Source organism: Saimiri boliviensis, chromosome 21, assembly GCF_048565385.1.
Source record: "Saimiri boliviensis isolate mSaiBol1 chromosome 21, mSaiBol1.pri, whole genome shotgun sequence".
In the NCBI taxonomy this organism is placed as follows: domain Eukaryota; kingdom Metazoa; phylum Chordata; class Mammalia; order Primates; family Cebidae; genus Saimiri; species Saimiri boliviensis.
Window position 1 is genome coordinate 16,301,114 of NC_133469.1, and position 24,052 is coordinate 16,325,165.

A 24,052-nucleotide genomic window follows, 5' to 3' on the forward strand; every position below is an offset into this window, starting at 1 on the left:
GGCAATAATAGGAAGAGTATTACAGAATGGAGGGAAATAGGAGGGTAATTGTCATGCCCATTTGCTGAGGTTATGTGCCAGTCACTGGGCTTAGTGGTTGGTCAGTGTTGTTCTCATTGAATTCTCATAACCACCTTATGAGATAAATGCTGTATTTGACCCTGTTTTACAAAGGCAGCAAATTAGACTTTGAGCAGTTAACTGACTTGCCTGTAGTCAGGTAACTACTAAATGTTCAATCCAGAATTCATACTCAAAGATGTCAGGTTTTGAACACTGTTGTTCTAACCATGAGGCTGTATTTCCAAAACCATTCATTTATTCCTGCAAGCATTCATTCATGCAGTGTTTATCGGATTTCTGCTGTATGCCAGCCATTGTTTGGAGCCTGGGGATACAGAGGGGAACAATACAGACAGGGTGTCTGTTTCAACGAATTTATATGCTGGTGGTGGAAATAGGAAATAAGTAAGTAGAGCCTTAAGTGAACAAAATAATTGCAGACAATGATAGATGTCATGGAGGAAACAGAACAAATTGAAGACTTGGCTGACAAGAGAGGCTGCTTTCAGCAGGGTGGTCCAGGAAGGCTTCTCTGAGCTGAGGACTGAATGGTAAGAACCAAACAAGTGGGCAGGCGCAGGGCTCACACCTATAATCCCAGCACTTTAGGAGGCCAGAAGCCAGATCACCTGAGGTCAGGAGTTCAAGACCAGCCTGGCCAACATTGTGAAATTTCATCTCTATGAAAAATACAAAAATTAGCTGAGTGGGCCTGGTGGTGGGTCCCTGTAATCCCAGTTATTTGGTCAGGGGAGGCAGGAAAATCATCTGAACCTGGGAGGCGGTGGTTGCCATGAGCCAAGATCATGCACTGCAGCCTGGGCGACAGAGAGAGACACCCTCTCAAATAAACAAGAAGCAAACAAGCAATGATTTAGGTCAGGGAGATCCAGATAGAGGGAGCAGTATGTCCCAAAGGAATGTACCTGGCTGGTTTGAGGAAGGAAAGGAAGACAGCTATGCCTGGGGCAGGAGAAGGGGCACCTGTGATCGCAGAGCCTTAGCCTTTGCAGAAAAACAGATTCAAGACTCTTCTGATTAGATTCTTTCTGGAAAGAAGGGGGACGCTGGAAAAATGGACAAGGCACTGCTTTTTTCTTGCGTTTTTAGAGTTGTTCTCCCCTATCTGTGGCAAATGCATTCTAAGACCCTCAGTCGATGCTGAACCTGCTGGTAATACCGAACCCTACGCATACTGTCCTGTGTTTTTCTTGTAGATACATACTTTAGACAAAGTTGTATGTATAAACTAGGCACAGTAAGACATTAACAGCAGTAACTAATAATTATTAGCAGTAAAGTAAAAAATAAGCAAAATAAGAACTTAAACTCAAGCACTGTAAAACCTCAAGAGTTTAACTGATCACCGAGGTGACTACTAAGTGACTCTAGGGCCAGTAGCACCTGTCATGTGGATGCGCTGGACAAAGGGAGGAGCCACATCCAGTCAGGACCGAGTGGCGATTTCCTCATGCTGCTCAGAGCAGTGCACAATTTAAAACTTCCAAATTGTACATTTTGGCCATGTGTGGTGGCTTACACCTGTAATCCCAGCACTTTGGGAAGCTGAGGTGAGTGGATCACCTGAGATCAGGAGTTCAAGACCAGCCTGACCAACATGACGAAACCCCATCTCTACTAAATATACAAAAAAAGTAGCCAGGCATGGTGGCAATTGCCTGTGATTTCAGCTTCTCAGGAAGGTAAGCCAGGAAAATTGCTTGAACCCAGGAGACGGAGGTTGCAGTGAGCCAAGATCGTGCCCCTGCACTCCAGCCTGAGCCACAGAGCAAGACTCCATCTCAGCAAAAACAAAAACCAAAAACAACAAAAAACAAATTATATATTTCTGGAATTTTCCATTTAATATTTTCAGATCGAAGTTAACTGAGGGTAACTAAAAACCTGAAAAAGCAAAACCATGGAGAGATAAGGGGAGACTGCTGTATTTATAATATTTTCCTTTATTTTTTAGTGTTGAGTATTTCAACGCGTGAGACAAGGAGTGTGATTTTTTTTTTGTTCTGTTGAGGAGTCCATCTGATTGTATGTGGCCCTATCTGGTTCACCTAATTAGTGAGAGAGAAGCATGAATATTCTGGAGTGGCCTTCTCCTCTTTCCGGGTTAAACAAGTGTTTGTGGTTGCTGTGGAGCATGTGTGAATGACGGAAGGAGGTCAGCAGTCATCACTGATGATTGAGCACACCCTGCATGGATGGCCCTGTGCAGGATGAAGCTGTCCCTGGTCAGGGAGATGCAGAGCCGCAGTTCCTGCAGCATAGGTGAAAGCTGAGATCAGCACGTGGAGCTGTCCAAGGTACAACACCAGCACCTGGCTACTTGAGCATTTTACCCTTGAGGGACAGGCTCTGAAGCTGAGGAAACACAGGGTCAAGGTTTTGCTTAGCAGACAGGCTGTAGACCAGGCGTCCCCAGACTTTTTACACAGAGGGCCAGTTCACTGTCCCTCAGGCCGTTGGAGGGCCGCCACATACTGTGCTCCTCTCACTGACCACCAATCAAAGAGGTGTCCCTTCCTGAAGTGCGGCAGGGGGCCGGATAAATGGCCTCAGGGGACCGCATGTGGCCCGCGGGCCGTAGTTTGGGGACGCCTGCTGTAGACCCTTGGACACTCCCAGAGTCTGGAGCCCAGGACCAGATTGTCTGCCGGGAGAGCAATGAGGCCCAGGAAGGGAGCCAAAGATGTCCCTTGGAAGACCTGCAATGAGGCCATCTCTGCCGCATTTTGTGTAATCCTGGGTCATGACAGTTCAAAGTTTGCAAGACACAACTGAGTAGAAAAAGTGGGCAAGATTTACGAATGTGAGAGGTATCAGTCCTGAATGCCAGAAAGGATAAAGGGACAGAAATCAGCTGTTCAGGAAGAGGAGCTGACTTTGGACTTCAGTTTAGAATCCTGGCAAGGCACAGGATGAATTTTGGAAATGAAGCAGGGCTTATAAATGCAGCTTTAGGAATCTCATGGTGAAAATTTCAGGTCAACAGTAAAGGGTTTGGCAGTCTAGTAAGGCACAGAGGACAATTAAATCAGATCTCTAAGGCGGTGACCTACTAACCCACACCTCATGCTGGCCTTGAAAACTCTGCGCAGGGCTAGGTGGGGGCAATGGGAGCTGCTGCAATGGGTCTGAGATTGTAGGGGCTGTGAAGGGGCTTGGCCATCTGAGGGATGCAGGAAAGTCACCATCCTCCTCTGTGCTGTTGACCCCTCCATCTTCTAGCAACCCATTTGTCTTAAGTACTAAATGATGGAAGCCAGACAATTAAGGCAGAGCCCAAGTACCTCATTTGGTGTTAGTTTCCTTAATTGTATTTCCTACACATTTTTATAAATAGATTTAAGCAAGACACTATGTTCTTTAAATTGTGCATTTTGTTGCTATGGAAACAGTTGCTTTTATTTTTCTCCCCACCCCCCAGCCTAGCTGTAAAGTAGAAGTTAGCACCTGTTTTTCTAGACAGGTGAATTATCTATTAATCCTTGTCTTTTAAGAAAGTCTCCATGAGCAGGTCAGAATAACCTGCTGATGGCATCTCTTCAAGAGAAGCATCCAGTGAGCAGCTGTGATTTTCAGAAGACACAATCCATTATTGCTAACCTTTCATATAGGCGATTCATAGATTCATAGACTGTAGGAACTGGAGAGGAATCTCTTAAGAGATAATTCTCATAACAACAATTTGGAATCACCTTACAGTGTGTATTCCGTGTGTTAATTAGTCTCTAAAGGAGCTCTGAAATACAATCATTTTTTCAAAAACATTTATTGAGGGTTAGTACTGAGCTGGAGTAGACACAGGTAATCACCCTGGAACATTACATTGTGCCTGTCATGTGAAAGAGATTCAGCAACTGTTTCTCTGTGAATGAATAAAGCTGCCCCCTCCTCCAGGCCAGTGGGAGAGATGGACATTTTACAGGTTATAATGTTCTATGTCATGTGCATGGACATGACATACGAGAATACAATGGGTCACACCTTTGCCTCCTCTTTTTTTTTTGCCGGAGGTGAGGAAATTCAAAGTAGAGGATTAGAAGGGAAGATATTTGTCAACATTTTGTGGCTTTTCAGCATTAGAACCTAGTCTAGGACCCAGGTTTTCTGAATCCCAGTCTGATAGTATTTTCCTACATCACGTGGACTTTAAAACAGTGCTTCCGACACATCAACAGCCACAGGGTTGACCTGGGGCCATGGACTGACTCTTTGTAGAAAGGAAAGGATCAAAGTAGCCTCAGGGTTCAGCTAGCAGAACTCACGGGCAGCCTCTTCAGGGGACAGCTGTCAGAGTGAACGTTTCCAATTTCAGACCTAAGTCGCTCTGCTGAACTTTCTACAGTTTTCCAGAGAAGAGAGCCTCGCTGACCTAGCTGAGGTCCAGGGCTGACTCCTCAGCCAGGGGAAGTTTGGAAACGTTGAAGGACAGTTCTGTGCATACTGTGTCTATTGCAGCAGCGTAGTTCCAAACGTGAAGCTGAGATGTTTTCACCAGGAGCAAGAATGCATGCCAAACTGTCAGGAGAAACAGATGTCCGATAAAGGCTCTTTCTCCAGCAAAATGCCCATACATCCACATTCAATTAGCGAGAAGCCCTGTGTCTCACCTTTTCCATTGACCACTGCTTAGTCCAGGCTACCCCACTCCCGTGGATGGCTGCCTTGCTCCCAGTTATCTGCCTGCTCCACGTTGCCTCCTGCAGTCTGTTCTGCACACAGCCATTTGACAGAGCCTTTTAAAACACACGTCAGATCAAGTTACCCCTTTACTCACAATCCCTCCACTGGACTTCTATCATCCTGGCCGTTAAATCCAAATGCAAACTCCACACATTGCTCTGCAAGGAGCCACCTGCCTCCCCTTTAATCTCTTTGCCCTTCTGTCCTGCCATTCTGTCTGTGGCTGTCTGTCCAGCCCCGCTGGACTTCTTCCCATTTCCTGCACCTGCCAAGATTTTCTCAGCCCCGGGTCTTTGCATTTGCTCTGTCCTCTGTCACCTAGTTGCACTGTTTATTCCCTTACATAATTCAGATCTCTGTTCCTATTCCATCCTCTCAAAGAGAACTTCCATGTCGTGTTACCTGAAAAATCTGCCTGCCAGCCTAGACATTCTCTAGCCTCTTAGCTTTATTATTTATGGAAATACATCTTCCTTCAGTGTTTATTTTCTCATTAGAATGTAAGTTACACGGGGTTTCTTTTGTAGCTCAAGAGCCCAGGAAGGAGTTGGCACTAGTAGATAGTGTGAGAAGAATGGGTGAGCATACATCTATGTTTCAGTCACACACACACACACACACACACACCTTTTTCCCTATGATTTCAGGTAGTTTACAGGCCCTCTGAAGCTTTTGGGGGTCCATGCGTCTTAGATTAGAAACCTCTGCTATGATCCAGGCATCTCCAGTTCTGAGTGAAAGGGGTCCCAGTGATTCAGGAACTCCCACCACACTCTTCTTCCTCCCCAAGCTGGCTTTCCAAGGACGATTCCATTTTCTATCCTTGAGTGACACAATTGGAATTACAAAATAATTACAGCATTAGGTTGATGCAAAAGGAGTAGGGGGTTTTGCCATTAAAAGCAACGGCAAAACCGCAATGACTTTTATGCCAACCCAATAAAAATAACGAGAATTAACTCCTGTCCGAGACACATAATGTTATATGTTAAAGATAAGGGGCCTGTAATTTCATTTGCTAGATACAAGGGCAGAACAAAATTTCAATTCAATTCAACAAATATGCATCAAGCACTCACTGTGTATCAGCAAATCTGCTAGGTGCCGGGAGAGTGGCAGCAAAGAACAGTAGCACTTACTCAGGGGGCTTCTGTGGAGAAGGGAGTGGTCAGCAAGGCAGTAAACCTGATTATAGGTCTAGAGCATAAATAATAAGATGACCAAGACAACAGAGGAACATAAAATCAGGGAAGGGAAACGAGTAATGTCATCGATGGAGCGTGTGCAATTACAAATACCATTTTTAGGGAAGACCTTGCTACTAGATCAAAGGGTTGGAGGAAGTGTGGGAGGATGTAAAGCTAATCTGGAGAAAAGCCTTCCAGGAAGAGGAAAGAATAGACGCAAAGGCCCTGAGGTGGGAGTCAGAGTCATGGTAGCTAGGAGGTACCCTGGCAGGGATGGAGGGAACAGTGAGAGACGAGAAGGAAATATGGTTGGACAAGAAAATGTATGGCGTTGGGTGTCTTTGCAAGGACTTTAGTTTTTTTTTTTCTTTCTTTCTTTCTTTTTTTTTTTTTTTTGAGACGGAGTTTCGCTCTTGTTACCCAGGCTGGAGTGCAATGGCGCGATCTCGGCTCACCGCAACCTCCGCCTCCTGGGTTCAGGCAATTCTCCTGCCTCAGCCTCCTGAGTAGCTGGGATTACAGGCATGTGCCACCATGCCCAGCTAATTTTTTGCATTTTTAGTAGAGACGGGGTTTCACCATGTTGACCAGGATGGTCTCGATCTCTTGACCTCGTGATCCACCCGCCTCGGCCTCCCAAAGTGCTGGGATTACAGGCTTGAGCCACCGCGCCCGGCCTCTTTCTTTTTTTTTTTTTTTTGTTTTTTGAGATAGAGTCTCGTTCTGTCGCCCAGGCTTGGAGTGCCCTGGCGCAATCTTGACTCACTGCAACCTTCGCCTCCCAGGTTCAGGCGATTCTCCTGCCTCAGCCTCCGGAGTAGCTGGGACACAGGTGCCTGCCACCACGCCTGGCTGATTTTTGTATTTTTAGTAGAGACAGAGTTTCATCATATTGGTCAGGCTGGTCTTGAACTCCTGGCCTCATGATTCACTTGCCTCGGTCTGTCAAAGTGCTGGGATTTACAGGTGTGAGTCCCCACACCCAGCCAGGACTTTAGTTTAACTTGGAGTAAGAGGATTCTTTGGACTTCTGTGAGCCGTGAAGCAACATGTTCTGACTCATAACAGCAGCGCCCTGGCTGATGTATTGTGAGTAAACTATAGAGAGCAGGCAGGGAAACGGGAGATCTTTATGAAGATCCATCATCATCAAACAAACAAAACCACCTTTATTCTTTTTCCTGCTCTGGTGGGTCTCCACTGTAGTCAATATCCTGGGAACTCAGAAAGATTTCATTACCGTGGATGAATAAGTTTAGCCTGGGGAAAGAGTTGCCATTCCCTCTAGGAATGCTCCAAACCTCCCATACAGAGGAAATCAAGATGTATGTGTTTGCTCCTTCCAGGTGGACGGTCCCCTGGAGAGCCCACTCAGTTGGAAGATGTAGAATATTCATGTAGGTATACAGCTGGCAAGAAGCTGGGCAATAGGGAAAATGAAAAGAAAGGGCGCTTAAATCAGGAGCCATCCCACCAGTGGAAATTAGTTAAATTCAGTCAGTTGCTGATTGATTTTATGTTATGGGACTCAGATGCTCTGAGGCCCAGTCAATCGAAATCCTGTTTTGAAAATGAGCCAGTTATGGATGGATCTGCTGTTCTATTATTAAAAGAAATGGATCTGTTCAGAGAGTAACATACGTAACACTAAGAGCCCACTTGGTGGATGAATGCACTCAGATTTTCTTTAATGCCTAAGACCTGGGATTAAATTCTGGAGAAAGTCAGAGACCTGCAGAATTTTTACTGACAAGGTGTCTTAGGTATCACATGGTCACCTCCATTTACTAATCTCAAAATCGAGGCTCAGAGAGGCCCAGTAAATTGCTGTGGTGAACACCTCCCAGATTTCTGTGGCTTCCTACAGTAAAGTTTATTTCTTGCTCTCATCACAGACCAGTGTGGCCAGGCAGAGGCTGTGTTCCACAGAGTCCCTCAGGAACCCAGGCTCCTCCTCCTATACCTTCTGGCCCTTCCCATCTGCAAGTCCTCAGAGACATCTCGGTTTAGCTGAAGGAACAATGTAAGGATCCTGAGAGGTTTTCATGGGTCAGACTTAGAAGTGGCGTGTATCATTTCCGCTCACATTCTGCTGGCAGAACTCAGTGTCGTGGCCATAATGGGAAAATACAGTCTAGCCGTGTGACCCTGAAGAAAAGCGCGTAGATACTGGTGAGCGCTGGCCGCATCCACCAGAACCACACAGGCACTCAATGATGGTGCCAGTCCAGAGAAATGTCACAATGGAAAAGGGAGGATGTGCCCAAAGACTCTTTAGATTCTGTCCTTTCTTACCTTTTCCTTTCTCCCTCCCTCCCTCCCTCCTTCCTTTCTGTGTGTCTCCGTCTCGCCTTTCCTCCTTCCCCACTCCTTCTGCTTATCACCCCCTTCCTTTTCACTGCTATTTGGTGAGCATCTACTAGAGACCAGTGTTTGGGAGAGTCAAGTTGAAGCAAGCATGAATCCTCAAGGGCCTACCGTTTCAAGGCAAGAAAAAGACACAGTTACAGTTATGCACAGCGTAATAATGGTTCATCAGTGACAAGCTGTGTATCTTGATCCCATAAGATTATAATAGTGGTTTGTTGCTGGGCACGGTGGCTCACGCCTGTAATCCCAGCACTTTGGGAGACCGAGGTGGGTGGATCACGAGGTCAAGAGATCGAGATCGAGACCATCCTGGTCAACATGGTGAAACCCCGTCTCTACTAAAAATACAAAAATTAGCTGGGCATGGTGGCACGTGCCTGTAATCCCAGCCACTCAGGAGGCTGAGGCAGGAGAATTGCCTGCAGTGAGCCGAGATCGTGCCACTGCACTCCAGCCTGGGTAACGAGAGCGAAACTCCATGTCAAAAAAAAAAAAAAAAAAAAAAAAAAAAAAAAAAAAAGATGTATAATAGTGGTTTGTTTTGTTTTTCTTTCTTTCTTTTTTTTTTTTTGAGATGGAGTCTTGCTCTGTCACCCAGGCTGGAGTGCAGTGTGGTGCGATCTCGGCTCACTGCAACCTCCGCCTCTCAGGTTCAAGCAATTCTCCTGCCTCAGCCTCCCGAGTAGCTGGGTCTACAGGTGCCCACCGTCACACCCAGCTAATTTACTGTATTATCAGTAGAGATGGGGTTTCACTGTGTTAGCCAGGATGGTCTCGATCTCCTGACCTCGTGATCCGCCTACCTTGGCCTCCCAAAGTGCTGGGATTATGGGAATAGTGTGTTTTTACCGTCCCCCTTCTATGTTTAGCTGTTTAGATACACACATGCTTACCGTTGTCTTACAACTGCCTACAGTATTTGAGTGCAGTCACATGCTGCACAGATTTGTAGCCTAGGAGCAAGAGGCTACACTGGAAAGCCTAGATGTGTAGTAGGCCAGACCATTTAGGGTTTGTGTAAGTGTGCCCTGTGATGCTCGCACAATGATGAAATCTCCTAATGACACATTTCTCAGAGTGTATCCCCATTGTTAAGGGATGCATGACTGCCCTTAGAGCTGAGGTGGAAGCAACAGATGCCACAGCGTGGCTAGGGTGCTCTGGAGAGAGCCAGAGGTGAGGAGCAGGAGAGAATGGGTGGAATTCCAACGGCATCATTCTCTAACTGTGCCATCTGGACCTGCGTGACCTCTCTGAGCCTATTTCCACACCTGTGCAATACAGACGGTGATATCCTTCAGGTGGTGGTATGTTGGCACCAGCCTTTGTGAAGAGGTTGCTACAGTGTGTTGTTATGCTCGATTCATGTGGGTCCTCTTTCCTTCGGCCAGGAGGAGGGGGAGATGATTTCCTCCTGTTGAAGCTGATGATGCAGGTGGCATCTGAGAAGGCTGATGATGCAGGTGGCATCTGAGACAGATCTTGAAAGATCAACTCTTCGCTGTACTGGGATATCTGAGGATCAGCTCTGGGCTGATTGAAAAATTCTGCATCCACGTGACAGCGGCTTGGGCCATGGCATGTTAATTTCCTATTGCTGCTGTAACAAGTTGTCATACATTCTGGAATCCATCAGACAGAATTATACAACACATTTAGTGGCTTAAATTCGGGGGGTGGGGTCAGAAGTCTGACATGGGTTTTGCTGAGCTAAAATCAAGGTATCAGCAGAACTGCGTTCCTTCTGGAAACTCTGGAGGAGAATCTAGTCTCTTCCCCTTTCCAGCTTCTGGAAGCCACCTGAATTTCTTGGCTTCTAATCCAGCCTCAAAGCCAGCAGCATGGCCTTGCAATTCTCTGTCTGACTTTGACGCTCCTGCCTTCCTCTTACAAGGACTCTTGTGATCGTGTTGGGCCTACCTGGGTCATCCGGGGTCATCTCATCTCTGTGATGTAAGGTAGTGTATTCACAGGTTCTGGGAATCAGAACATGGACTTCTGGTGGGGGGTGGGAGGGTGGTGGTATTCCTTCTACTACACATGATGAATCTGATTTTCACAGAGTTCTCACTCGATTAAATGCCTTGTGCTGACTTAGATAGTGGAAAGAGTGTCTCGTGCCTTGTTCAATAGTGAAGAATCTGTTCCGGGTACCACTTCAATGTCATGCAATACAAGTTTATTCCTCTAATTTCCCAGGTGCAGGGCGGGGACTGAGAGGTACACAGCTGGTATCCTGCTACCTGCCAATCATCCCTCCCCAGCTAGCTAGTCCTGGAAATCCCACACTGTAGATATTTCTTTCTTTAATTTAAGCCTTTGATTCTTTCCAAAGAATGTGTGGGAAAAAAAAAATAGGAAATGGGATAGGGAGAAAGGAGTAACATTATTTGTTATCAGTTATTGAATTTCAATATAAATTAATTTTTGATTATTTTTGTTGTTGAGAACAAATTTAATGAAGATAAGAAAATGAAAGGACCTTTAGTGTTTAGTTGTGTAGAAGGAATGAAATCCATCAGATAGTGTGTTGGGGGTGGCTTTGGGTGGAGGTAGGAGCTGGAGAAAGTGATGCTGGAGGCTGAAGATTAGGTAGCTCTTTCGAATATGGCCTCTACCAAACATTCTTGGTCTCCGGCTTTTCTGGACTCTCTTGACTGGCATTCCTCAGTAAGCTCACCTAGAATCAGTATGTTTATCCAGAGTCTGCTGTTTGAATGTAAGGTGCCTCTTCTCATCACCCTTGGAAGCCCTCTAGTGGGCGTGATCTAAACAACTAGAAACTCACACCCCTGTCTCGGGAGCCATACTCAAGATGAAAGGGATCTGGAGGAAAGAATCCTGGGGTGTGGCGCCTTCCCCTAATGTGATTACCCAGGCAAAGGGACCCAAGCCATCTCTCTGCACTCCGCAGATCTCCACGATTCTGCCATACTTTGTGTCACAGCCTCAGGGTTGCATTAATGAGAACAGGAGACTCATTACTGAGCTGGTTTTGCAGGGCTGTAGTAATGGAGAGCTGCGAGCTGGAAAATACATTGGATTAAGGACAGCATATTCTTTCATCAGCACAAAAAGGAGCCATAGATCAGTATAGCCTTCTTGCTTCTGTGGGGTTAGCCTTTAGTGTTCCATGTGGGGTGAGCAGGGCATGTCTTTGGGAGACCCTCAGAAGGTGGCCTAAAGGAGAGAGATTATCACTGATTCAGCTCCAGACCCCCAAAATTTGGGAAGCGTATTAGATTACTCAAGCTGCCATAACACAATACTAGACTGGGAGGCTTAAACAACAGAAAGTAATTTTGTCAAAGTTCTGGAGGCTAGAAGGCGTGACAGCATGGGTCTCTCCTGAGGCCTCTCCTCATACCTTGCAGTTGGCCACCTTCTCACTGTACCCTCACATGGCCTTTCCCCTGTGTGCAGGCACTCCTGGTCTCTCTCTCTCTCTCTCTCTCTCTCTCTCTCTCTCTCTCCTTATAAGGACACTAGTCCTATTGAATCACACCCTCACTCTTAACAACCTCATTTAACCCTAACTACCTCCTAAAGACCCTATTTCCAAATTCAGTCACATTGGAGTTAGAAGTCCAATGTGAAAATACGAATTTTGAAAAGGATACACAATTTAGTCTAATAACATGGATGGTATTTCTTGGGAAAAACATGTACAACTTGTAGGACAAATGTCTGTTTCGTAAAAAACAGCCACAGCTACCGGAGACAAATTTCATTCTGGAAAATATCCTATGGCAACATATACTTTGTAGCAAAAACACACTGGAAAACATACACATCAGAAATATTTTTTTGTTAAAAATCCCCCCACATACCAAGAAAAAGATAATCTCTGTGGAGAATTTTCATTGTGAAAATGCTCACTGTGAAAATATTTACTAGGAAAAGTATCCATTGGAAAAATCATTGCCAAAAACATGAGAGAGCAGGATGACGTGCTGGAGAAATATTTTTTCTGGGAAAAATGTCCACCAGGATTTTTTTTTTTTTTTTGGCAGAGTCTTGCTCTGTCACCTAGGCTGGAGTGCAATGGCATTATCTCGGCTCACTGCAACCTCCACTTCCCAGGTTCAAGCAATTCTCCTGCCTCAGCCTCCCAAGTAGCTGGGACTACAGGCGTCCGCCACCATGTCTGGCTAACTTTTGTGTTTTTAGAAAAGACAGGGTTTCACCATATTGATCAGGCTGGTCTCGAACTCCTGACCTTGTGATCTGCCTGCCTCAGCCTCCAGAAGTGCTGGGATTATAGGCGGGAACCACCACACCTGGCCCAAGATAAATTTTACTAGGAGAAATAACCACTCAAAAAAGATGCCCAGGGAAAAATGTCTACTAGAAAAAAAATTAAACTTAGTTTGAAAAATACCTATAGGAACATATCCTGAATGGTACAAATACCGACTGGGAAAATATGCATAAAAATTATGTTCATCATGAAAACAGCCTTTGACTACCTGTAAAAATTAGGAAGCTATCATTTATTTTGTGTATACCACATGTCATGAATTCTTCTCAGAGTTTCCCACCTACTGATTTACTTATTCCTCATGAGAGTTCTATGAATTAGGTACTATACTATGCTCCGATTGACATAAAGAAACCGATCCACAGAGGCTGGGTAACTTGCCCAGGCTTGCACAGGAAGTAAAGGGCAGTCCCGGCTTTGAACTTAAACAGCGATTCATTCGTGCAACATTTATTGAGCACCTACTGTGTGTCAAGCGCCGTGGTAGGCAATGAGGTCTAACTGGCTGAAACATATGCTCAGTTTTAAGAAATTAACATGGGAGACAGAGTCATAACCAGACTATGAAACTGTAGGGAAATGAACCTTTGCACATTCGCCTTTGCTTTGGAAACTGAAGCAAAATGCTCTCTCCAGACTGAAGTTTCTTTGTGCGTTTGCGAAAGAGGCTGCTGTCCTGGGTCTGCAAGCCCCTGGGAATAGCAGCCACTGGGAAAACATAAGCTCTCGGGAGAACATTCATGGGTGCATTGGGAAAACATAATCCCAGGGGAAAGTATTCATCAAAATAGGTACCTGATGGGATAGTTGTTTGAAACCGAGTCTGGTAGGAAGTCCTCTCTCCTCTGCCCAGTCCGGGTCTTTGCTTTTGGCCACATGAGCTCAGCTGAGTAGGCCAAGCAATGCAATGGCTTGAGTAGTGAAATGGGTTGCAAGAGCCTTGGTGCAAGGGGGGAACTGAATGAGATCTGGTGGAAGTTCTGAATTCTCTTAATTTTTTAAAAACCATTACTTGTTTATGGTCTGACCCCACTCATATGGGAGCCCCATGAGGTCAGAGCTCCCTGCCCATGTAATTCATCTGTGCATCTCCAGTGCTTACAAAAGTTGGTGTTCAATAAATACATATTTCAGATCGGGTACAGTGGCTCACGCATGTAATCCCAGCACTTTGGGAGGCCAACGTAGGTGGATCACCTGAGGTCAGGAGTTCGAGACCAGCCTGACTAACATGGTGAAACCCTGTCTCTACTAAAAATACAAAAGTTAGCCCAGTGCCTTGGCAGGTGCCTGAAATCCCAGCTACTTGGGAGGCTGAGGCAGGAGAATCACTTGAATCTGGGAGGCGCAGTTTGCAGCAAGCTGAGATCATGCCATTGCACTCCAGCCTGGGCTACAGAGAGAGACTCGGTCTCAAATAAATAAATAAAGTAATTCCAAAAGAGGGGATGTCGATGATAGTTATAGCAGAGATGTCAACTGCACGGATGCTTGAGATGACCTAACCTGAATCCCAGCTCTACGATTTCCTGGCTGTGCAGACTTGGCTAAGATACTTGCTAACTCTGAGTCTCAGTTTCTTCATCTGTGCTATGGGGACAATACTATCGTTCTTGTATGGCTCTTGGAGAGATTAAATGAGATAATGTCTGTTGAGTACTTAGCCTGTACTTGACACTTGGTAGAGGGTCAAAAATAATTGGAACTTGTCCCTCCCTCCATGAAGTTTATGAGTCAGGTGGGCTGTCCCCCAGCTACCAGCCCTCCCCACCAATCTTCAAACTGAAGGCAGGGGCCCAGCAAAGCTGGCTATTTAAGTCTGGAATCTGCAACTCAAGTCGTTTCTTTCTTCCCTGTTGTCTCTGGAGATTAAGCGTGCTGTAGGGTTCCATCTGCTTCTGTAATAAAACATAAATTATTAAAACCATAAAATATTGATGAACTGTTTTATAAAACAGAGAGACTTTAATGTATTGATTATGAATTGAGAAAGCCTTAATGAGTTTCAGGAGGAGAAATAATTGGGCAATCATGCTGTGTTGATTCCTTCTGTGCCCCTGAACGAGAGGCAGTTATGAAAATAAGTTCCTCTTATCTCATTTTGCATCACTGTCATCTTGCATTTGTGCCATGGTACATTTAAAATCTATGCTTCCATGAACCTTAAAAGCTAAGCAGAGAAAAAGAGAGAGGGAGAGAGAGAGAGAGATGAGAGAGAGAGAGAGAGAGAGAGAGAGAGAGAGAGAGAGAGAGAGAGAGAAAGGGAGGGGAAAATTCCTTGTTAAAAATCAATGAAGTATTTTAAGTGGAAACGTCCTTGCTTTTATTTAGCTCCCTAGATGGCTCCCAGAGTCTCTGGAAAACTGATGTTTCACATTGTAGCTGTTTGATTTTTCGATGGTTCATTCAACAAGAGTCTCTTATGAAAGTTCAGGAAGACTTCTCTCTTCATGAAGGCTTCTCTATTCCTTTCATTTTTAGGATGAAGGATCTAATAGCCAGGACTGAACTTGTAATAAGGCAGGACAACACATTTATTTTACAGATGAGAAAACTGAGGTCCACGAAGAGATAGCATCTTGTCCAAGATCCCACAGATAATTAGTTTTAAGACTTGGCCTGGCACTTGACTCTGGTGTTGGTGATTCTTCTTCTTCCACTTCTTAAAGGAGTACTTTCAGATGATAAAAGTGGTTTTAATGTGGAGCGGGTTTTCGGGTTTTAGTCTTGCTGAATAGCATGGAAACAGAGAGACTAGCTGGTCTCTTGACCTCTTATAAGACATGTTATAGGGAGATTTAAAATTCCATGGAGTAATACAGTCACTCCATCAGTCATCCATAACTGGCCTGCTGATCTTCAAAATCTCCTGGGCCACAAAATAATAAAAAAGAAAGAAAGAAAGAAAGAAAGAAACAAACAAACAAACAAAATCTCCCAAGCCAGACTCAGGCTGGCAACTTTAGACACAGCCACATCGTTGTGATTCTCAGGAATGTGAAGAGAGGGGAAGAGCCTGCACCAGTTACTGATGAATCCCTCACAGTAGCTGAGATAGGAAGGATAAGTGTTATATATCAATGAAGGACTCTAGGCTCAGAAAGTCAATGGTTGCCCAAGTGCACACAGCTCATTGGTGGCAGAGTCAAGGGCTAGGACCATTATCTTTGGAGAAGTAGGTTACCGTTCCTATACAAATATTAAATACCAGATTGCCTTTTTATTATATTTAGAAGAGTTCACTGCAAGGGCAAGATGGATGTGTTTTCAATGAGACCAGCAGGAGATGGTCTCACTGAGAACACATGAGGCGAGGGGTGGGTCGCTGACTTCATTTTGCCTTCACATGTTAGGTTTGATGCTTGCCAGAAAAGTTGCTGTGAAGGACACGGTAACATTTGCAGCTAATATTCATTGAACATGTTCTCTGTTCCTGGCAATTATGCGAAGTACCTTTGCATTAGCTCATTTCTCTTTCATAGCAACCTTTGAACGACGGCATGTTATCAGCCCCATTTCATAGAGGAAGGAATTGAGGCACAACGTGGTTAGCTGAGTTTAGATAGTGAAGCCAGGGTGTAAGCCCAATGACACAGGCTTGGAAACCTACAGGCCTAACTGGGTAATAATTGCAGGTACGTTTCTTCTTGTCTTCAATCATGCTGCTTAATTTGATGTTACTGACCTCTCGTTTCTTCTTCAAGCTGTTGCTTATTTTGGCCTCAACTGTGACCACTTCTGGGTCACAGTTTTACCTCTTTCCTGCTGCCAGCCACAGCCCCTTGTAGTTTTTCAGTGTTCTCTCCTGACCTCCAGTTCCTTTCACTAGACATGGGCTCCTTGGGCAATCTCAGATAATTGCATGCATTTTACAATACCTTGCTATTAACTATGCTGCTGACTGTCAATTCTGTATTGCCAGCCCTGAATTCTTCCTGGTATTTAGGGTAAACTTGGTCTCATAAAGTAACTTAGAAAAGTGTTCTATTTGCTTCTATTTTCTGTAAGAGATTGTATAGAATTGGCGTTATTTGTTACTTAAATGCTTGGGAGAATTTTCAAGTGAAACCATTTGGGCATAGAGATTTCTTTCTTGGAGGGTTTTTAAAACTCTGAATTCAATGTCTTTAATAGTTATAATTCTGTTTGGGTTATTTCCCCTTGAATCAGTTATAGTAGTTCATGGTTTTGCAAGAAATTGGTACATTTCTGACAATTAGTCAAATTTATGTGAGTAGAGTCCTTCATAATAATCCCTTTTTATCCTTTCATCGTCTGTAAGATCTGCAATGATATTCTCTTTTTTATTTCTGATATCAGCTATTTGTGTCTTATTTTCTTAAAATCAGTCTCACTAGAGGCTTATTTATCCTTTTTTCTCATCTTTCAAAAACAGTTTTTGGTTTCATTGATTTTTTTTTTCAATTTTGTTAATTTCTGCTCTTTGTTTTTCTTTGTTGGTTGTTTTGGATTCATTTTGCTCTTCTTTTTTTAGGTTTATTTTTTATTTCCTTACCATGAAAAAAACAGCTTTTATTATAATTATTTGTAAAATAGAAACTAGTAAAAAATACAGATAAAAAGGAAAACTGAAATTCTCCTTGATGTTAACATTAGAAAGAACCAGTTAATATTCTGATGTATAGTCTTCTGTTCTTTTTTTTTAATTGCATTTTAGGTTTTGGGGTACATGTGAAGAACATGCAAGATTGTTGCATAGATACACACATGGCAGTGTGACTTGCTGCCTTCCTCCCCATCACCTGTATCTGGCTGGCATTTCTCCCCATGCTATCTCTCCCCAACTCCCCACCCCCTGCTGTCCCTCCCGTATTTCCCCCCAACAGACCCCAGTGTGTGATGCTTACCTCCCTGTGTCCATGCGTTCTCATTGTTTTTTTAGGTTTTTAAGGTGAAAATTATCAACCTGAGTCTTTTCTTCTTTTCTAATATAAACATTTAATGCTATAATTTTCCCTCTAAGCAATGCTTCCCTCTATGCTTTAACTGTAGCTCACAGTTTTGATATAGTATATTTTTATTCAATTCAAAGTATTTTACAATTTCTCTTGACACCTTCTCTTTGATCCATTGATTATTTAGAAATGTATTGATAATACGCAATTGTGTTGAAATTTTCCATACTTTCTGTTATTGTTTAATTCATTATAGTCAAAGAATGTAACCTGTGTGATTTCAATTCTTTTTAATTTATTAAGAGTTTTCTTATGGCTTAGAAAGTAGCCTGTCTTGGTAAATATCCCATGTTGGACCTGAATAGAATGTGTATTCTACTGTTGTTGGGTGGAATGCTCTGTAAATATCAATTACATCTAGTAGTTGATAACATTGTTAATTTGTTTGACATTCTTACTGAGTTTTTATCTGTTTGGTCTATCACTAGACGTTTTAAAAAATCAAACAATCATTGTCTATTTGTCTATTTTCTGTCTCCAGTTCTGTCAGTTTTACTCGATGTATTCTGAAACTTTTTGACTTACATATACATTTTGGATTATTATTTCTTATCTTGAATTGACCCTTATTTGCCTTTTTTTACTCCAGGTAATTTTCTTTGCTCTGAAGTCCATTTAGTACAGCCACTCCAGTTTTCTTTTTATTAATGTTTACATGATGTCATGTTTAGCTTTTTTTTTTTTTCTTTTTACTTTTAACTTGTCCATATCCTTATATACAAAGTAAGTTTCTTATATATAGCATATAGTTGGGTCATGTGTTTTTATACATTCTGAAAATGCTTGTCTTTTGTTTAGTGCCTTTAGACCGTTTACACTGAATGTAGTAATTGATATATTTTGATTTAGATGTATCATTTTAGTTTTTATATTTTGTTTCCTTTGTTTTTATTCCCCTGTTTCCTCTTTCCTCCCCTCTTTTGGGTTGTTTGAACATTTTTAAATATTTCCTTTTAATTTATATGTGTAGATTTTGACTGTGTCACTTTTTATAGTAATGTTAATGTTCAAAAAAGGGATAACAATATACTTAACCTATCGCAGTGTGTAACCTTTCACAGTGTAATCAAGATTTCGTCACTCCAAATAGACTGCAGGAACTTTATCATCATATAGGTCCCGTTATTCTCCTTCTTTTATTTTAACTGATGCATTACATCTAAGTTCATTAAAATTTTCGTTAGAAAAATGACCTAGTTTTGCTTTCAACTGTGAAATACATTTTTTAAGTGCAAAAGGAGGGGATTGTCTATTCTATTACCCTGATATTTCCTATTTGTTTTGCCTTTCCTTCATCCTTTTTACTTATTTTTAATTGACAAAGAATAATTTTATGTATAGGCTATGGTGTGAGGTTTTGATATATTTATACATTGTAGGATAATATTTTTGATATATTTATACATATGTAAATCAAGCACATTAGCACATCTATCACCTCACCAGTTACCATCTTCATTCTTAATATTCCAAGATTCTCTGTATTCATGTTCCTTCTGTCTGACAAATCTCCTTTAACAAATAATCTGTAATGCAAATCCCCATGACACAAGTTTACCTGAATAACAAACCTTCACATGTACCCCTGAACCTAAATAAAAGGTTTTTAAAAGCCTAATTAACAATTTCTTTAAAGCAGGTGGCTTTCAAGATGTTTTATGAAGAAATTTGATTTGTCTTCATCTGAGAATGCCTTTATTTTAACTTCATTTTTGATACAGATTACTAGCTATAGAATTCTAGATTGGCAAGTCTTCTCTTTCAGCATTTCAAAAATATTGGAGAACTAATACTACAGAAATATACATTACTTCTGTATTAGTAGTACTGCTTTCTACTACTATTAGTAGTATTATGTAGTAGAACTATCGTAGTACTGGTCTGACAATACTAAATACTATAGCACCAACATTAATAGTGCTATTATAGTTTTGGTCTCCATGATTTCTGATGAGAAACCTAGTCATTTGAATTATTGTTCCCCTTTAGGTAATGTGTTGCTTTTCTCTGGCTTCTTTCAAGATCTTTATCTTTGCCTTCAGTTTCAGTTGTTCGAGTGTGATATATCTTTGTCTGGGGATATCTTCACATGGATCCTGTTTAGGATTCAGCGAGCATCTTCAATCTGTAGGTTTTAGCTCTTGCCACACTTGGGGAAATTTTTAGCCTTTATTTTTTCAAGTATTTTTTTCGCCATGACACTTGCTTTTCTCCCCTTGGGACACTGATGACATGAATATTATACGTTTTGTTTTGCTCTCGTGCCACAGGTCTCCGAGGGTCTGCTTGTCTTTTTTTCTTCAATCTTTTTCTCTCTCTGTTTTTCAGATTGGATAATTTCTACTGATGTGCCTTCAAGTTCACTGAATATTTCCTCCGTCATCTCTAATCTGCAATGGAGTCCATCCAGTGAGTTTTTTTTTGAAATTCAATTATTTTTTCAGTTTCTATATAATTCTTTTGTATATCTTCTATTTCTTAATGAGACTTCCTGTGTTTTTAAAAATTTATTTCAAAATTTTTTATGATTGCTAGTTAGAACATTTGGGTAATGACTACGTTAAAGACTTTGCCAGGTAATTCCAACGTCTGTGACATCTGGGCATTGGCATCTGTTGATTGTTTTCCCCACAGGAGTTAAGCATTTTCTGGTTCTTGGTATGCTGAATTTTGGATTGGATCTGAACATTTCGAATAGGACGTTATGCAACTTTAGGCCTTATTTAACTCCTATAGAAAGGGTTTCTCTCTCTCTCTCTCTTTCTCTCTCTATGTCTCTCTCTCTCTGTCTGGTTAGGTTCAGGTAGCAAGTTTCAACCCCCAACCCCCACCTTCTGTGGACTGTGGTTCCAATATCAGTTCAGTTTTCAAACCTTGGTAGTGCTATTTAAAGACACCAGTCTAAGAACCTGGGTTGTGGTCTCTCTGTTAGTTCAGTTCTGAGATTATTAGGCATGCTGATTAGGATCAAATCCACGCAGGCACGGCTTGGATAGGAGCACAGAAATTCATGAACCATTTTATGCAGTTACGTTCTTAAGCCCCTGCGTCTTATGTCTCTGGCACTTTACATTTGCTTCAGGCTCTCTTTTTCTTCCTTTAGCTGGAAAGCTGGGGCTCTAGTTACCTTGCTCTGTCAAGCATTTAGCTGGGCCTGTATTCAGGGATGCGGTGCAGGAAGACAGAGGAAAGGAGACTAATGCAATACCCTAATAGTAGGGACACTGGATGTGGAGTATTTAGAAACGATAACTTTTCTGTAAATCTAGAACTATTCTAATTTTTTTTTTAAAGCAATCAGTGTTGCCTCACCTCTTGAGTCACAGGTCTCCTCCCTCAGAACTTTGGCTTCTATGGCCTCCTATAGAGGCCTCTGTTACCAACATCACAGGATGGCTTGTGGACTGGGTATGAGAAAACAGGGAGAAGGAAGAAATGCGGGTCTCCACACTCCCTCTAAGTGTGAGCAGTTCCCTTCTTTTTTTTTTTTTTTGGAGAGTCTCGCACTATCACCTGGCAGCCCAGCGAGTGCAGTGGCGTGATCTTGGCTCACTGCAACCTCCCCCTCCCGGATTCAGGTGATTCTCCTGCCTCATCCTCCCAAGTAGGTGGGATTATTGGCACACACCAGCAAACCTGGCTAATTTTTTGTATTTTTAGTAGAGACAGGGTTTTGCTATGTTGGCCAGACTGGTCTCAATCTCCTGATGTTGTGATACGCCCACCTCGGCCTCCCAAAGTGCTGGGATTACAGGCATGAGCCACTGTTCTCAACCAGCAGTTCCCTTTTCTGTGCCTGGAGCCAGAACTGGAAGGTGTCTTTTGGAGCTCAGTCTCTTTACACACATGCTCACTTCCCAATTTCAATCTGCATTGCATTCAGATGAAGAGATACTGGAGGAAAAGCAGTGGTAAACTTATCTTGGTTTGGTGGTTTAAATTCCCATCTTCTCCAATCCACCTGCTATGATTTATTTTTCAGAATCTTTAGCTGCTCTGTGAATTCTGCATTGAGTTGAAGGAGAAAGGCGGAGTGTGTTGTTTTCATCTTTTTTTCCCTTTCAACTTTACCTCTTTAAAAAAGTTGTAATTATTATATATAATAAACATAAGAAAAGTGCACACAGTGTAAATATATTGTTGGGTGATATATCAGTTTATATATTGTTGGGTGATATATCAATTTATATTAACATAAATTGATAACTACAAAGCAACCACCCAGGTTAAGGAAGAGAATATGACTGAGAGTCCCAAAGCCTCTGTGACAACTCATTCCCTTTTTGCCAGAAGTAACCATTATCTCCCAATTTATGGTAGCTATTTCCTGACTTATCTGTTATTTGCCACCTATACCATACCATAGTATGATTTAGTTATATCTTTTTGAACTTCATATACATTAAAACATACTTTATGTAATCTTTTGTGTCTGACCTCTTTTAGTCATTGTTCATGAAATCCATCAATGTTGTCTATAGCTGCCATGAATTAATAATCACCTTTGTATTCCATTGAAAAAATATATAACAATAGATTTATGCATTCAAATGTTGATGGGCATTTGGGGTGTTTCCAGTTTGGGGCTGTTATGAACGATGCCTCTGTGACATTTTTATACATTTCTCTTGGAGTGCATGAGCTGAGTTTCTCTGGGACAAATACTGACCCAGTGGAGTTGCTGGGTCATGGAATATATCTTCAGCATCAATAATAGTGGCAAACTGTTTTCTCAAGTTTTGTTCCAATTTACGCTCTTACCGGTGGATGAGAATCCCTGTGGCTCCACTGGGGCTGTGCTGTGGTCATGTTTGTACCTATCATGCATGACACAAATATATTCAATCTGCATTTGCTAAGCCATTGGACTGACAGCTGGCTGTGACTGTGTTATGTGTGACTGAGATGAAATTGTTTCGTTCAGATTTTGAAAAGCCGTGGGTTACGCTCCATCTTCATTAGAAAGGAATTGAGGACACGTCACAACAATTATCTCCTGTGAAAAATGTGCTCAAGAAAGCGAATGATGATTTGTGAGGGGGAAAGAATATGCTGAGTCTTTTGAAGATTTCAATGTCATATCAAAGACCCTCATCTTGTTACTTGAGAGTGATAGGTTTGGTGGGAGGCTGTGGACAGTGGGATAGACGCAGTATAAAAGAGGGATTCTTTCAAGAGCCACAGGACAGGATAGAAAATAATAACTGAATAAATTCCATGGTTGAGGAATAGCATGTGAGACATTTGTTGTTATGTGTCAAGAATTACAATCCACTTCATCAAAGTTATGGCATTCCAGACTAGATGGAAAGAAGTCAAACTGTGCAGTGTTAGAACAGGTGACTCCATTTCTGAATGCCAATTTTGGGCAGTGACTTAGTCTCTTAAACGATTTTAAACAAATGGATCTGAAAAATCATCAAAACCTGGCTGACAGGTTAATATGTAGGAACAGTCTCATAGGCTTACAGGGGTTAACTACAAAATTTATAAAATCCTTCTGAATCTGGTACAGATGAAAACATTGCTACGAGAGATAGGATATTTGGAATCAAGTGAAAATTACTTTAGAAACTCACTGAAGAGATGAATTTTTGGATGACAAAATAAAATCCATTCAGTGTAGCAGCTGGACTAAATAATGACAGTAAACATTTATTATTATTACATTTATTTTAAATGCCAAGCTCCGTCTGGGTGCTTTATATGGATTTTCTCAATGAATCCTCACAAAAACTCTATAAAAGTTGAAATTATTATCCCTATTTTTACAATTTGGGAAAGGGAGGCAAAGAGGGGTTTAAGTGACTTGCTCAAGATCACACAGCCAGTAAGTGTTGCAGGGGAACCAAATATAGGCAAAGAGATGCTGGAGCCCACATGCTATTCATTTTTCCCTGGCTTTAAAAATTAATGACCAACTGCTATGGCTCACACCTATAATCCCAGCACTTTGTGGGGCTGAGGCAGGCAGATCACCTGAAGTCGGGAGTTCGAGACCAGCCTGACCAATATGGTGAAACCCCATCTCTACTAAAAATACAAAATTAGCCAGGTGTGGTGGCACACGCCTGTAATCCCAGCTACTTGGGAGGCTGAGGCAGGAGAATCACTTGTACTTGGGAGGTGGAGGTTGCAGTGAGCTGAGATCGTACCATTGCACTCCATCCTGAGCAATGAGAGTGAAACTCTGTCTCAGAAAAGGAGAAAAACATTAATATATATACAGTAAAACTCACTTTATTTTGCTGTACAGTTTATGAGTTTTAACATATACATAGTTGTGTATTGCCACCTTCACAATAGTGACACAGAACTGCCTTATCATCTCAAAATTGCCCTCATGGTGTTCCTTTCTAGTCCCACCCTTCCCTGACCCATCGTTTTTTGGTTACACTAAAATTCAAAGTTTTTTTCTCCATGAAGTCATATAAATGGAATCATAAAAAGTGTAACCTTTCAGATTGGCTTATTTCACTTAGTATAGTGCCTTT

At 42.3% G+C, this 24,052-nt stretch overlaps 1 long non-coding RNA gene across 2 annotated transcripts in view; it reads left to right on the plus strand.

Moving 5' to 3' along the window:
- Window positions 1–24,052, plus strand: part of LOC141582623 (uncharacterized) — a 188,887-nt gene that overhangs the window by 73,669 nt on the left and 91,166 nt on the right. The window lies entirely within an intron of this gene.